Below are 9,692 nucleotides of genomic sequence, written 5' to 3'. Positions count from 1 at the left end.
ATGGAAGAGTCCCATGTCTCTTACTTTAAATCAAAAGCTAGAAAAGCTGAAAGCTGAGATAGATCAAAAGCCAGGCCTTGTGTGCCAAACAGTCAAGTTGCGAATGCAAAGGAAAAGTTCTTGAAGCAAATTAAAGGTGCTTCTCCAGTGAACACATGAATGGTAAGAAAGAAAAACAGCTTCATTGCTGATATGTAGAAAGTTTTAGTCTGGATGGAAGATCCAAACAGCCCAACATTTCTTTAAACCAAAGCCTAATCCAGAGAAAGGCCCTCTTTTCAATTCTACAAAGGCTGAGATTTATTAGGAAGCTGCAGAAGAAAAGTTTGAAGGTAGCAGAGATTGGTTCATGAGGGTTAAGGGAAAATAGCTGTCTCCATAACATAAAAGTGCAAGGTAAAGCAGCAAATACTGATGAAGAAGCTGCAGCAAGTTATCCAGAAGATATACCTAAGTAATTAATGAAGGTGGCCACACTAAACAATAGATGTAGATGATATAACCTCCTACCTCTATTGTAGGTAAAATGCTATCAAATAACATCACATGCTACAGAGAAATCGTTCCTGAAAGGAAGAGTCAACTGACGCAGCAAACTTCATTAATGTTTTATTTAATTACCACAGCCACTCCAGGCTTCAGCAACCACCACTCTCATCAGTCAGCAGCCATACCAACATCCAGGCAAATCCTCCGACAACAACAAGATTAAGACTCACTAAAGGCTCAGATGATGCATAGCACTTTTTAGCAATTAAGTATTTTAAACTTAAGATATGTCCATTGTTTTTTAGACATATTGCTAATGCACACTTAAGACTATAGGATACTGTAAACTTCACTTTTATATGCACTGGGAAGCCGGAAAGGTCGTGTGACTTGCTTTATGTGATACCCACTTTCTTGTGGTGTTCTGGAACAAAACCTGCAATATCTCTGAGGTACACTTGTTTGCGATCATTACTGTTAGGTAAATAAAGTCCTTTGGTAGATTCAGCAGAATTTATGAAATTGTAACAATGTATATTAAAGACAGTAATATCAGTGTGGAACTTCTGATCTGGAACAGAATTGTGGGCCTGAACTGAATAATCTTTTATCTTTGCTTTCCTACTGAAAACTGGAATAAGCCTCTTTGCAAAAAAGAGACCATTTTGTAGCTTAGCTTTTTGGCCATCCTCTGCTTTCAATCAACTATATTAGAACACATTACAAAGTTGTTACTGAACCAAAATATTTTTTGTTCCTTTTGAACTCTGTGTATATGTGTGTGTGATATTTCCACCTGGATTTCCCAACGGAACTGACAAACTGATATAGCCAAACCGAACATTCTCCTTCTCAAATCTGCTTCCCCTTCAAATGACTCTTCCCTTTATTTGTTACCCTCCAATTTTCCCATTTTTTTTGTGAGTGACAGATACCCTAGTTGTCTGTTCAAAAATCATTTCTATTTTTTCTTATTAACAAAAGTTACCTAATGTTGACAAGTGTTATCAATGCGCTCAGCCAAAAAACTATATTGTTAGACTTCTTTGCAGTGAGAGTGGCCATGTGACACAGTCTGACCAACAGAATAGCAGAATCGCTGGGTCAGCTGCCTGGAAAAGCTCTTTTAAAAAATGGCAACTCACACAGGGTAGTGGAGGAAGGGGATGGTGGGATGAATTGAGAGAGTAACATTGATGTATATACACCACTATGTGTAAAATGGCTAGTGGGTAGAGGCTATACAGGACAAGGAGCTCACCTTGATGCTCTGTGATAACCTAGAGGGGTGGAACGGGGGTAGGTGGGTGGAAAGGAGCTTCAAGAGGGAGAAGATATACGTATACATATGGCTGATTCACTCTGTTGTACAGCAGAAAGTAACAACGTGATAAAGCAATTATTCTCCAATAAAAATATTCAAAAAATAAGTAAATAAAACAGGCCAACTCAGTTGGCATATGTTTTGCCTTTTGCTCTTCTTCTTCCTGCCTATAATAAGAAAATATTAGGGTAGGGTGAGTGCAAATCAACCATTGTTGTAACACAAATTACAAGCAGGACAAAAACCACATGTGAAGAATGCTTGAGCAGAAAGAAAAGGACAGAGTGTCCTGAGGCCACCAAAGCAGCCCTGGACTGCCCACCTCCAGACTTCTTAACATATGAGAAAAATAAATTTGTTTTACCCACTGATTAGTCAGGGTTTTTTTTTTTTTTTTTTTAGCTACTAGCAACCAATGTAATTCTGAGTAACATGAATGACTTCAAATTCAGATACTGCAATAGGTTCTAATTGTTTTTCCCATCTTCCAATCCAGCAAAAATACTGCCAGAGTATACCTTGATGAAACATAATTTTGATCATTATATTTTCAGTTCAAAAACATTTGCTAACTCTTCATTCATTGTTTCAACAAATTTCTTGGGCACTTAAGAAGACCAAGTTTAAGTGGTTAAGGTAAACAAGACTTCAGTTCCAATTTCGTCTCCTCCTCTTACCAGTAGTGTGGACTCAACTTTTGAGCCTAACGAGACACTGTGCTGAGCACTGGCATTCAGTGAACAAGAAAGACAAGCCCTCTGCTTATATCCTGGTACACAATGCACAATAAGATAATACTTCAGGTAGTAATGGGTGTTGTGAAACAAAATAAGGTGATTTCTAATGATGAGAGATGGTTTTCAGTCAATTCTATCAATATAATGGAGGACAGGAGTAGATCATTTCTCAGAACTGTTCAGATTGGTAGTATAGATTTTTAGATACCTCCAACACTTCTCTACTCTATCATCAAAGACTCTATCCATATGAATGGCAGAACTTCTTGAGTAGATTTCCCCATGATTACGGAGCACTAGAGAGAAAACAAGGTTCCTTGAACCTATGGGATCATCTTTGCTATTTCATGCTCTTATTCCATAGGTGCTTCCTCAGATATTTATTATAAATCCACCTATTTTACAGTCCAGTCCCTTGTTCATAGAATGCACTTTTTAAAACATTTTATTATTTGGTGGCACTAGGTCTTCGTTGCTTTGTGCAGGCTTTCTCTAGTTGTGGTGAACGGGGGCTACTCTGTTGCAGTGCGAGGGCTTCTCACTGTGGTGGCTTCTCTTGTTGGGGTTCGTGAGCTTTACGCGCGCAGGCTTCAGTAGTTGCAGCATGCTGGCTCAGCAGTTGTAGCTCACAGGCTCTAGACTGCTGGTTCAGCAGTTGTGGCCCAAGCGCTTAGCTGCTCTGTGTCCTGTGGAATTTTCCTGGACCAGGGTGGACCTGGGATTGAACTTAAGTCCCCTGCACTGGAGGTGGATTCTTATCCACTGCGCCACCAGAGAAGTCCCATGGATGTACTCTTTTCAAGAATTCATAACCCACCTGAGGAACTGTAATTAGTTCAGTATGGTTGGGACTGACGAGCCTCAGACTGAAGTCTGAGAAAATCTTAGCCAGGCAAATGGGGAGCTCCCATAAAGACTGCCCATTGTAGGAATTCAGGATTGAGCAGAATTGGTCCAACTTTACACCCTCACCATGCTTGATCATTGACTGCGGGATGAGTGGGTGCTGAGCATGGCTTCAAGGTTGCAGGTGAAAAGGTATGGAAACTGGAAGCTGTTCACCAGGGCCTCTTCTCCCACCTCTGTATTTATCTGCTGTACAACACGGGATGAGAGATCTTAGTTCCCTGACTAGAGATGGAACCCACGCCCCCTGCAGTGGAAGCACAGTCTTAACCATGACTGCCAGGGAAGTCCCAGAAAGACATTTAATTTATGTATCAGTATAGACATTGAAAACACCCTGGACAACTTCTACAAGTGTTCTGTCTGGGCAGTGGAATGATGGCGATTGTTTTTTCTTTTGTCTTATTTGCATTTTCTACCATGAACAAGTATTTTTATCATTAAAAAAACCTGAATTTAAAACAAAACATAATCTGGTCCTATTATCATGTGTAGCCCTTAAATAAAAATGTCCAGAAATCCTCTTAAAGGAGACAAATCTCTCTAACTCATTCTTTTTCTGTAATTAAACTTGCTTTTTCTTCAAGTATCGGTATATAAATGTTTCATTTAGTTTTTAGTTTTTTAGCAAAAGAAAACTATTTTATGTCTTTTAGAAATTGTTAATGTGAAATATTTCAGCCAAATTATGGCTACATTGGTTGGAATTCACACTTCCCATCATTTAGAACATTATTCCAATGGAAAGCAGAGTACCAAGTAACAAATTTACAGACTATTTTTTAAAGCAGAGATTTCTTGTATTTTATCAAGAGACACCTGTAATCTGAGGCTCTACAGGGAGGAGGTATCAGGAGGTATCACTTAACAGGAACAAGCTGTGTGCAGATTACTGCTGCCTGGCTTTTGTCCAGAAATCCCTTCTTCTATTATATAGCTGGTTTCCCTCCCTGCTACAAAACCTGCAGGGAGTTCCCAGCCCTTTCCAACCTGCTCTTCACCTCACCCCCTTCAATGCCCTCACAGGCACTCACACACAGTTCAGGTGCCAAAGTGTTCTACAGGGCTCAGGGTACCATAGTAAATGTTCAGGATAAGCTTAATCCTTTGTAACACTGCTTCAGCGGCAGCACCTCTGAGTTCCTCACAACTCCGGTTTGGAATATAATAACCCTTTTAACTGTGGACTTTTTTGGTCACCTTTTAAAGGTGTGTAAAAGTTAACTTAAACCTAAGGGATGAGTTTTAATTTGGAACATAATCAAATTATGAAATTTTATGGTATTTTACTGGATTCAGCCTCATTTCTCTGTCAGTCATATTTTCCCACACATGCCTAAAAATGAAGAAGTCAAATTTGTAAGACTCATCCTTTTCCATGAGACAAACTGACTTTGTCTTCTGTCTCTCGAATGGAACTAAAATTCAGTAATTTGCTTTTAACAAAGCAACCAAAACATCAACAGTATACTGTGTTCTGTTAGGAGAGAACGGGAAGCATGCCCTGGGGTCTGTGCAGTAGCAACAATGCTTAGCATTGTTCTGAGGTTTTTTTGTTTAACATATATTAATGCATTTAATTTTCACAGTAATCTTTTGAGGAAGTATCATTACTTCCATTTTACAGTTGAAGAAATTCAGGTACAAAGACTGACTTGTCCAAGGTCTCATAGTTATTAAGTGGTAGAGGTGGGATTTAAGCTCAGGATTTCTGGCTCCTGAGTCGGGGCTCTTAACCATGGTGTTATATATGGCCTTGCTCTTGCTTAGTTGCATAATGACCATGACTGTGCCCAGAGTGTTTGGTTTTGAACCTAGACATGAGGATGTGACTAGTGATTCCAGCTTGACAGATAGTTGGAGGAGGAGACTGGTGAAGTCGAAGGGTGTTTAAACGTTTACTTATGAAATGTTCAAATTAAATCTTGAATGGAAGCCTAAAATGAAAAGATGAAAATGCTTATATTGATAAAAAAAATGCAGATTGGACAGTAGACAAAATATCACAGTTTACATATTAATCTGGTAAGAGTTTGAAATTTTGATACGTCCCAGAGTTGCCCAAGGTCTGGGATAAAACATTCTTTCATGTACTGTTGGAAGGAATATATTCATAAAACATTATCTGGAACTTCCCTGGTAGTTCAGTGATTAGGAATCTATCTGCCAATGTAGGGGACATGGGTTCAATCTCTGGTCTGAGAAGACCTCACATGCCGAGGAGCAACTAAGCCCATGCACCACAACTACTGAGCTGGGATGCATAAGAGCCTGTGCTCCGCAACAAGAGAAGCCACTGCAACGAGAAGCCCACGCACCGCAACTACACAGGAGCCCCTACTCACCGAAACCAGAGAGCCTGCACTCAACAACAAAGACTCTGCATAGCCAAAAAGAAATAATTTAAAAAAGTATTTGGAGGAAAAGTAAGGTTATATGTATTAAAATAAAAAACGCATCAAGTACAAACAACTATTTTGTGGGAATTTGCTCTATGCATATACTGGCAAATATATGTTAAATATAATGATATCTGATATGTGAAAATCATCAAATAAATAGCCTATGTATTTGTCAGTAGAGAGGTTATATATAGTATTACATACTTTTCAAAAGAAAGATGTTGCTATAAATACGCTGACATAGAAAAGGTGTGGAATTTATGTTATTAAATGAAATGAATAAGGTACAGAACTAGATGGTTTGTGAAAAATTACAAAATTTTCACACACAGAGATGACTGTGTACATATGAATTATAACTCTGTGCATAAGAATCATCACTAAAGATGACAGAACAACAACAAAACTTTAAAGTGATTAATTTTGCGTAAAGGTTAACTGCAATTCTACATGTGGTTTCTAATTCTTTTCAATTTTTTAAGGCAGATTCTATTACTATTAAAAATTAGTAAAACTACTTGAAAGATAAGGTCATTTCATACCAAATTTCAGGTAAATTAAAAATTATCATTCTTGATATTTAAGCCTATAAAAATAAAATATCTAATATGCCAAAAAAAAACCACAAAAAAACCCCAAATCCCAAAATTGATGAAAATGGAGCCTGAGTTGAAGGACAGGGGAGGAAGAGAAGACCCCGCCCACTCAGGCTTTCTCAGACATCTCCTTTATGATACTTCAAGGGCTTTGAGCGGCATGGTTTGAAAATTACAGCTGACCCTTGAACAACGCAGGACTGAGGGGCGCCCACTCTGCACGAAGTTGACCATCCACCTATAGCCTACAGTCAGCCCTCAGTGTGCGTGGTTCCTCTGTATTCTTGACTTAACCAACCTTGGACTGTGCAGTACTGTGGTACTTACTACTGAAAAAATCTGCATATAAGGGAAACTGCCCAGTTCAAATGTGTGTTCTTCAAGGGTCATTTGCACTAGCTGATCCAAAATGAGCACAGAATCTAAGGTCAAAAGACCTGGGTTCAAATCTGGAATAAATCAATCTATTTTTATGTGATTTACATCAGTATAAAAAGACCATTCCTCTTTCACATTACGGGAGGTTCAACAAGATGCATGTAAGAGCACTTTGAAACTGTGAAACAATATACAATTTCCTTTTTTGAGAGCCTTGACTAGAAAAGAAGAGACGCAGGAAGCAATGAAGCTTGAGACAGGTTCTAGTGCCTCTTGGGTAGCCTTGATTATTCTCAGAAAAATCAGGAAGGAGGTGACCTTGGGCAGTGTCATGAGGGTGGCAGCCGGATCAGCGAGGCTAGACAAGTTGTGTCTCAGGGAACAATGTTCTTTTCCTTTGAAATAATCACCAAATTGTAACTAAGAAATGTTTGTTTTTGGGATCTCTTCTCAATACAAGATGAATGAAGAGACAGTCTCTCTGGTTCACTGCTGTACACTCAGGAGTAGCACAGCATCCAGGCAGGTAGTAGGTTCAATAAAAACCTGCTAAGTAGATTAGGAAGGAAAACTTACCAAACCAGTGAAACAAAATCATCACGTGGCTGTCTCACGGTGGAATCTGAACTTGGTTCTCTGAGAGGAAATGTCAGAGAATAAGCTATAGAACCAGGCGGCGATAGGGACACAGACCTTGGTAACTTCAGTTCATAGGCTGTGCTAGAGTTTCGTTTTGGACTTTAACAACGTGCCGTTTTCCTTCAGACAAGTATCATACAGAACTCACACATCTCGAGCTCCTATAGAAAGTGTCAACAGTGCCAATTTTATGACATCCACAGGAGCTATTTTTAGAAGACTGCTTTTCCTAACCAGGATAGTATTTCAGCATTCTGCATCTGAAGGCTCTAACAGGCAACTGCTCAGTTTCAACCACATCCTCCCTGGTTAGGCATGTAGCTGCCTCTATCTTTAGAAACATTTATTATCACCTTAACCCCCAATACTGCAGGCACTATCCCTTGTTTTCTTTATATGATGCCTACAAACTGATGGCAATCTGTATTTATACTAGTTTTAAGAACAGATTAAACATTAAATTGAAAACATCTCCCCTCTCCCCACTACAGGTTAATAAGTTAACTATTTCGGTGCAAATGCCAAGTAAATCATGAATGCAACGTCTCCAGATAAGAAAGATTAATTCACTAGGTCTACTTCCAGTTCCCGCATCTGAACCATTGATACTCCCTTTGGCACTGCAAAGGGGATATATCTGTATTTTGGATGTTCTAGGATGCTCCCAGAGTTCCAGTTTTCCTTTACTAAGGTATAGGACCACATTTCATTGCCCAGAGTACAATGGGAGCATTACAAAAGCATACCCTTCCATTTGGATACTAGACACTGATTCTCCATGCTCTCGAGTCATGGGGCTGGACAGAATCTGAAATGTGTCCTAAGTAGTTTTGCAAAATGATCACTAGCATGACCTCCTGGCCCCTTTACATGTATTTATGGATATCAAATAACTCATGCAACTTTTGGCCTTTTAATGACCTTGAGAATTGCTAGTTCTAAGAATAGAAACCTTAAAAGCACAGAGATATATGGGAGGTCCCCTTATATTCCAAATAAATAAGTTTCCTTAGCTTTTTCATCGTGTGTCTTTTCTATAGCTTCATTTTGCTAAGCAAACAGCTGCTCTCATCAGTAAGACAATATTCTTTCCTCTTTCTCAGTTATCTGGGGGTCAAATATTAGAACAAAACATCTGATGTGAGGCATAGGTAACTGACTCAGGAGGAAATCTGTTTTAGATATACCAAGTCGATGATTCTGTTTGGCATATACATTTTACAATCTAAAGTATTTATACTCATCCTAGTAGCTAGAAACATTATTTTGTTGCTTAAATTTGGTTTCCTAAAGATTAATTCAGTCAAATACTAATGATCACATCTCTGCCTTTAAAAAAAAAGTGAAAATAAATTTGATGTCTTTGGTAGAATGAACCAAGGTCCTCATAATCACAGTATTCTGGTATTGACTGAAAAAGTCTAGGTTTGAAATCACTCTTTTATATCTCCTAAATTAGGACTGGGAAATCTGTGATATCCTTATTCAACTTCCCTATTTTGCAAAATGAGGAAACTACTGGCTAGAGGAGCAAAATTATAGTTGGAACCCATGTTCTCTGGCTCTCAAAACTACACCAAGATTCAAGCCTGAAACATCAGAATCTGCAATTCTTTTTCTTGGAATTTATCCTAAGGAAAAACTGGAAGATGTGCCCAAGGGTATGTGTGCAGTGATGTTTATCTCAGCACTATTTAAAATAGCCTCCCCAACACACTGACCCCCCAAAACCAGAAATGACTTAATCCATCAACAGACAACTAGGTAAATCAATTACAGTTCATTCATATAGTGGAATCTTACACAACCATCAAAAATAGTGCACATCTTATGGGAAAGGAATCCAAAGGGAGGGGATTATATGTATACACACAGCTGATTCATTTTGCTACACAGCAGAAACTAACACAACATTGTAAAGCAACTATATTCCAATAAAAATTAAAAAAAACAAAAAACAAAAAAACTACCAAGATTGGTAGACTGTGCAATAGCACAAAGATAGACCAAAAGATCCAATGGTAGTTTCTAACATTTCATGTTAATGTGTGAGAACCTGACATATAGCTATGAATCATACTTGACATACTAAAGCAGGCTCTGACTTACTTTATACTGACAAAATGAGGAACTCAGACCTTCCAATATAGTCCAAACATCACATCCCAAAGTCTGAATTTAATATTAACTTTCAACAAAGGCACATCAGTGGCAAAAACAA

Source organism: Bubalus kerabau, chromosome 6, assembly GCF_029407905.1.
Source record: "Bubalus kerabau isolate K-KA32 ecotype Philippines breed swamp buffalo chromosome 6, PCC_UOA_SB_1v2, whole genome shotgun sequence".
Taxonomy (NCBI): Eukaryota; Metazoa; Chordata; class Mammalia; order Artiodactyla; family Bovidae; genus Bubalus; species Bubalus kerabau.
The sequence above is the reverse complement of the archived record's forward strand: the minus strand, read 5'-3'. Positions refer to the sequence as shown.